Below are 8,063 nucleotides of genomic sequence, written 5' to 3' on the forward strand. Positions count from 1 at the left end.
GTGGGAACCCCTCATAGTGGGTACGGCGGGTGTACAGATCCGGAAACTCAGCACAGGGATTGTGGGAACCCCTCATAGTGGGCACAGCGGGTGTACAGACCTGGGAACTCAGCACAGGGATGGTGGGAACCCCTCGTAGTGGGCACAGCGGGCGTGCAGACCCGGGAACTCAGCACAGGGATGGTGGGAACCCCTCATAATGGGCACAGCGGGCCTACAGACCCGGGAACTCAGCACTGGGATGGTGGGAACCCCTCATAATGGGCACAGCGGGTGTACAGACCCGGGAACTCAGCACAGGGATGGTGGGAACCCCTCATAATGGGCACAGCGGGCGTAAAGACCCGGGAACTCAGCACAGGGATGGTGGGAACCCCTCATAATGGGCACAGCGGGGGTACAGACCCGGGAACTCAGCACAGGGATGGAGGGAACCCCTCATAATGGGCACAGCGGGCCTACAGACCGGGGAACTCAGCACTGGGATGGTGGGAACCCCTCATAATGGGCACAGCGGGTGTACAGACCCGGAAACTCAGCACAGGGATGGTGGAAACCTCTTCAAACATAAATATTTGTGGGAGGACAGATCCTTTAAGTAAACCCTTTAGTGGCAGCTCTCTGAGCGGTGATGTCAGAGAATCCATTGAGCGTCCAACCTCCATCATTTGTCAGGACAGTGAAAGCTGACGGGTTGCTCCCGGTGCCGGCACGTCTCCCATCGCCTCTCTCCTTGGTAAATAAGTGATAATAATTACATTCGGGGCCTTTGGCAGAGAACATATTAAACTATTTTCAGCCTCAATTCCCTTCCAGCCTCCAGGATAAGACTCGGGGCGTTCTCACGCCGGCTTTGACTAGACGCCCAAAAAAAATGCGCGAATGTAAGACGCGGCTTATTGTCCAAGTGACTGCGCTTCAGATTTAATTATATCGTTGTGTATGTTGGAGGGTTGTCCTGCGGTGCACGCTGGATGAATGGTGAGCTCGCCCACTTGCAGCGCTGAGTTAAAGGGCTCAGCTCCCAGCAGGGTTGACTCCCAGTTTGACTTTGTCTATCAATAGGGCGCGGGGGTCTGACGTGAGATCCTCCATGTCTTCTGTGCCATCTGTCAGCAATACTGAGGACTAGCTGGTGGGATAAGTGGCCCCTGTCCACATGGGTGCCATGTATGTATGTGAAATAGGGACCTTAGATTGTAGGCAGGGACTGATGTGAATAGACAGTATGTAAAGTGCTACATACATGACTGTAATTAATACTAAATAAAAAAAAAAATAATAATAAAAATAAATAAATACAAATATATATATATATTAATAGTGTATACACTGTATATATGTATAATTTATATCAAGAACATTATTTAACAATTATAATTTTATTATTACTGTAATTAATACAAAAAAAAAATATATATATATACACACACACACATATATATATATATATATAGTGTATACATTGCATATATGTATAATTTATATAAAAAAAATTATTAAAAAATAATAATAAAATTATTATTTTATTATTATTGTAATATATATATATATATATATATATATATATATATATATATATATATATATACAGACAGACATATATAGTGTATACACTGTATATATGTATAGTTTATATCTAGAAAATTATTTAAAAATAATTTATTATAATAATATTTATTTTTTATTTATTAATAATTGTATTATTTTATTATAACTATAATTAATACAAAATATATATATATATATATATGTAATATTGCCTATTGCCAAAAGTATTTGGCCTTTCCACACACATGACCTTTAATGACCTCCCGGTCTTTAGGGTTCAATATTGAGTTGGCCCCGCCCTTTCCCCCGCACATGACCTTTAATGGCCCCCCAGTCTTAGTCTGTAGGGTTCAATATTGAGTTGGCCCCGCCCTTTGCAGCTATAACAGCTTCAACTCTTCTGGGAAGGCCGTCCACAAGGTTTGGAGGGTGTCTATGGGAAGGTTGGACCATTCTTCCAGAAGCACATTTGTCAGGTCAGGCACTGATGTCGGGGGAGGAGGCCTGGCTCGCAGTTTCCGCTCTAATTCATCCCAAAGGTGTTCTATGGGGTTGAGGTCAGGACTCTGTGCAGGCCAGTCAAGTTCCTCCACCCCAAACTGGCTCCTCCATGTCTTCATGGACCTTGCTTTGTGCACTGGTGGGCAGTCATGTTGGAACAGGAAGGGGCCATCCCCAAACTCCTCCCACAATGTTGGGAGCATGAAATTGTCTAAAATGTCTCCTTAAGAGTTCCCTTCACTTCACTATGGGGTTGAGGTCAGGACTCTGCACTTCACTATGGGGTTGAGGTCAGGACTCTGCACATCACTGTGGGGTTGAGGTCAGGACTCTGCACATCACTATGGGGTTGAGGTCAGGACTCTGCACATCACTATGGGGTTGAGGTCAGGACTCTGCACTTCACTATGGGGTTGAGGTCAGGACTCTGCACTTCACTATGGGGTTGAGGTCAGGACTCTGCACTTCACTATGGGGTTGAGGTCAGGACTCTGCACTTCACTATGGGGTTGAGGTCAGGACTCTGCACTTCACTATGGGGTTGAGGTCAGGATTCTGCACTTCACTATGGGGTTGAGGTCAGGACTCCGCACTTCACTATGGGGTTGAGGTCAGGATTCTGCACTTCACTATGGGGTTGAGGTCAGGACTCCGCACTTCACTATGGGGTTGAGGTCAGGACTCTGCACATCACTATGGGGTTGAGGTCAGGACTCTGCACTTCACTATGGGGTTGAGGTCAGGACTCTGCACTTCACTATGGGGTTGAGGTCAGGACTCTGCAGGCCAGTCAGGTTCCTCCACCCCCCTCTAAAATGATTCAAAAGAAGATTAAAATAAAAAATCAATGTAGCGTTTTCACCCCGCTGTTGTTATTTAATACACTCACCTGAAGGGTGTCACACATAACAGGCCTACAAGTGTTGGACTCAGCTGTGTGCCATCTGCTTATCACGGGTGCAATGTGCTCGTCTACCCGGGGCCCCTTGTATTGGCCCTTGTACAGAGCTCAGCATAATTGTACACCAAGTTTGAAAAATAAGATTTTAATCAATATCTAAATGAACAGAAGAACAATTTCCAAAATTTTGACAAGTTTTCTAGAACATTTGTTCGGCTCATTACATGAAAGGAAGGTTAATAATCGATCTTAGATGACAATGACTCCAATTAGTTGATTCAAAAATGAATCCCCCCAACAGCAAGAACTCCTCCATTGAGTATTCTGTATGACCTCCATGATTAGTAAGGACGGTGCCAAGTCTTCCAGGCATGGAATGAACAAGTTGGCGACAATACAACATCGATCTTTTTCCATTCTTCAAGAACGACCTCTGTTAGAGCCTGGATGCTGGATGGAGAGTGATGCTCAACTTGTCTCTTCAGAATTCCCCATAGGTGTTGGATTGGGTTCAGATCAGGAGACATACTTGGCCACTGAATCACCATCACCCGGTTCTTCTTCAGAAATGCAACAGTGGCCTTAGATGTGAGTTTTGGATTGTTGTCATGTTGGAAAAGTGCACAATAAACAAGGGCACGGAGTGATGGGAGCTTCCTCTTTGTCAATATAGAGCAATCCATCTGTGAATTCATGACACCATTAAAGAAATGCAGCTCCCCGACACCAGCAGCACTCGTGCAGCCCCACACAAGGACACTGCCACCACCATGTTTCACAGTAGGCACCATGCATTTTTCTTTGTACTCCACACCTTTGTGACGCCATACAGTTTTGAAGCCATTAGTTCCAAAAACATTTATCTCGGTCTCATCACTCCAGAGTACAGAGTCCCAGTAGTCTTCTTTTTCAGCATGGCCCTGGCAAATTCTAGGCGGGCTTTTCTGTGCATGGGCTTTAGGAGAGGCTTCCTTCGTGGACAACACCCATGCATGCCATTCCTCTGCAGTGTATGCTGTATTGTGTCACAGGAAACAATCACCCCGGTTTGGCTTTCTACTTCTTTAGCTAACTGCAGTGAACCTGCATGGCGATTTTCATCAACCCTTCTCATCAGAAGACATTCCTGTCGAGGTGTTAACTTCCATGGACGGCCTGGACGTCTCTGTGAGATGGTTGCAGTTCCATCTTTGTTATATTTTTGTATCACTTTTGCTATAGTATTCTGACCGATAAATTAATCTTTGCTAATCTTCTTGTAGCCTTCACCTTTCTTGTGTAAAGAAATTATTTTCTTTCTCAGACCTTGTGATATTTCTCTTCCATGTGGTGCCATTGCTGACAGCATGAAATGGGCGGGGTTTTCTTTGGTAAGTAATGCCCTTTTATAACCACATGTCTGCTGGATACCTGTTTAATGAATCATTAGACTCACCTGGAGCTGAATTCTTGTTATTATGATTTTGTTGCCTAAAATGTAGCGTTTCTCCTAAGACTTTCATTGGGGTGTGTTCATTTTTGCAACATGGTCTTGAATTAACTTGTTAGGAAAAATGCTTTTTGTGTGCAAATGAACAAATCATGTTTGCAATCAATGTACTGCATTTGTGGGAGTATTTTGTAGTATCGTGTCCCATAGAAAATGTGGGTTCTGAAAGGAAAGTAAAGGGTTTCTGACAAATCTGTTGGGGTGGACTCATTTATGCTGAGTACTATATATACAGTTGTGTTCAAAATACTAGCAGTCAGACATCACTAACCGGATCAATCACTGTTTTTGGTGGAAATGATATTTCTACATGGCAAATAATTTCCTAGCAGGTGTAATAGAGTAATAGAAATCCAACAGACCCAACAGTCATGACATGCATGCTGCTGATTCTGTGTCATTGAATCACTCATTGAAAGGGGCGTGTTCACAATAATAGCAGTGTGGAGTTCTATTAGAGAGGTCATTCATTCTTTGAAGAACAGGTGGTAATTATTGCCCTTATTTAAGGAAGGAAGGCAGCAAATGTTGTACATGCTGGTTACAGTGCATTTCTCTCTGAAATTCTGAGGAAAATGGGTGGTTCCAGACATTGTTCAGAAGAACAGCGTACCTTGATTAAAAAGTTGATTGGAGAGGGGAAAACATATAAAGAAGTGCAGAAAATGATCGGCTGCTCAGCTAAAATGATCGCAAATGCTTTAAAATGGCAACCAAAACCTGAAAGACGTGGAAGAAAGCGAAAAACTACCATTGGAATGGATAGAAGAATAGCCAAAATGGCGCGGACTCAGCCAACAATCAGCTCCAGGAAGATGAAAGAAGGTGTGACGTTCCCTGTGAGGACTGTTACAATTAGAAGACGCCTATGTGAAGCCAAGCTATCTGCAAGAAGTCCCCGCAAAGTCCCACTGTTGGGAAAAAGACATGTGCTGAAGAGGTTACAATCTGCCAAAGAGCACATTGACCGGCCTAAAGAGAAATGGCGCAACATTTTGTGGACTGATGAAAGTAAGATTGTTCTTTTTGGGTCTAGTGGGCGGAGACAGTTTGTCAGACGACCCCCAAACACTGAATTCAAGCCACAGTACACTGTGAAGACCGAGAAGCATGGTGGTGCAAGCATCATGATATGGGGATGTTTCTCATACTACGGTGTTGGGTCTATTTATCGCATACCAGGGATCATGGATCAGTTTGAATACATCAGAATACTTGAAGAGGTCATGCTGCCTTATGCTGAAGAGGAAATGCCCTTGAAATGGGTGTTCCAACAAGACAACGACCCCAAACACACCAGTAAACGTGCAACATCTTGGTTCCAGACCAACAAGATGGACGTTATGGAGTGGCCAGCCCAATCCCCGGATCTTCATCCAATAGAAAACTTGTGGGGTGACATCAAAAATGCCGTTTCTGAGGCAAAACCAAGAAATCGAGAAGAACTGTGGAATGTGGTCCAATCATCCTGGGCTGGAATACCTGATCACAGGGGCCAGAAGTTGGGTGACTCCATGCAACACAGATGTACAGCAGTTCTCAGAAACAGTGCGACTACAACCAAATATTCATGAAGTCATTCAAAGGAAAGCAAAATCTTCAAACATTTCTCAGTTTATATAGTGAATGTTTGAGTTTGTAAAGAAGAATACAAACACTGCGATTTTTTTGAACCGTCTAATATTCATTTTTCTTCCATTTTTTTTAGAGGAACAACACAAATTTGATGTGTTTTTCTTCATGTTGTGATTTGGTATAGAATGTGTCGTGTTCCCAATGCATTTGTGTGGATGGAAATAAAAGCTATTAGAAGGATTTTCAGCTTTATTCACTTTTTTCAACACACTGCTATTATTTTGAACACAACTGTATATATATAAAATTATAGAGTATATTTTATATATCAACACAAAAATCCAATATGTAAATAAATAGCCCTAAACATATATATCCCTATAATGAACCCAAATATTCTAAAGTGCGTATCAAAAAACAATTGCAAAATGTGTACAATCCCAAAAAAATATAAAAATTATTACATTTATAAGTCACATATTTAATAATTTTTATATTTTTTTGGGATTGTATACATTTTGTTTTTTTTTGATACGCACTTTAGAATATTTGGGTTCATTACAGGGATACACGGTATATGTTTAGGGCTATTTATTTACATATTGGATTTTTGTGTTGATTTGCACTTTCAAGGGTGAAAGTTTGATGTTTTATGTGAAAGGGTATTAGGGTTAGCTCAGTGTTAGTTGGTATCGTCTTATATATTTTATATATACTTATTTTTGAACAGTACATTTTATATAAACTTTTTCTATACATATCGTATATCAGCAAAGTTATTTAAAAAAAAAAAAAAAAAAAAAATATATATATATATATATATATATATATATATATATATATATAAAATACTTTTAGAGTATATTTTATATATAATTCTTGAACAGTACATTTTATATAAACTTATTCTATACATACTGTATCAGCACATTATTTAGAAAAAAAAGAAATTATATATATATATATATATTAACTGTAGAGTATATTTTATATATACTTCTTAGAAACCTATTCTATAGATTGTGTATATCAGCACATTATTAAAAATTAAATGAAAAAAAAAAAAATATATATATATATATAAAAAATTATAGAATATATTTTATACACACTTATTCTTCAACAGTACATTTTATATAAACTTATTCTATACATACTGTATATCAGCAAAGTTATTAAACAATCGAGATCTAACAAAAAAAAAAAATATGGTATTCAACATGAAAATTCTTGACCATAAAACCCATTTCTGCATGGCGTGCGTTCACCCCGCTATCACATAAAGGAATGCAGCACAGTGGCTAAATGGATAGCACGTCTGCCTGGCAGTACTCGGGTTGCTGGTTTGAATCCCAACCATGGCACCACCTGCCTGGAGTTTGCATGTTCTCCCTGTGCCTCCGTGGGTTTCCTCCAGGTACTCCGGTTTCCTCCCACACTCCAAAGACATGCTGGTAGGTGAGTTGGCTCCTGTATAAATTGTCCCTAGTATGTGTATGTATGAATGTGAGTTAGGGACCTTAGATTGTACACCCCTTGAGGGTTAGGGACCTTAGATTGTACACCCCTTGAGGGTTACGGACCTTAGATTGTACGCCCTTGAGGGTTAGGGACCTTAGATTGTATGCCCCTTGAGGGTTAGGGACCTTAGATGTACACCCCTTGAGGGTTAGGGACCTTAGATTGTACACCCCTTGAGGGTCAGGGACCTTAGATTGTACACCCCTTGAGGGTTAGGGACCTTAGATTGTACGCCCTTGAGGGTCAGGGACCTTAGATTGTACACCCCTTGAGGGTTAGGGACCTTAGATTGTACGCCCTTGAGGGTTAGGGACCTTAGATTGTATGCCCCTTGAGGGTTAGGGACCTTAGATGTACACCCCTTGAGAGTTAGGGACCTTAGATTGTACACCCCTTGAGGGTTAGGGACCTTAGATTGTATGCCCCTTCAGGGTTAGGGACCTTAGATTGTACACCCCTTGAGGGTTAGGGACCTTAGATTGTACGCCCCTTGAGGGTTAGGGACCTTAGATTGTATGCCCCTTG

This window comes from Staurois parvus, unplaced genomic scaffold, assembly GCF_062004578.1.
Source record: "Staurois parvus isolate SC_StPar_1 unplaced genomic scaffold, SC_StPar_1.0 ptg001449l, whole genome shotgun sequence".
Taxonomy (NCBI): Eukaryota; Metazoa; Chordata; class Amphibia; order Anura; family Ranidae; genus Staurois; species Staurois parvus.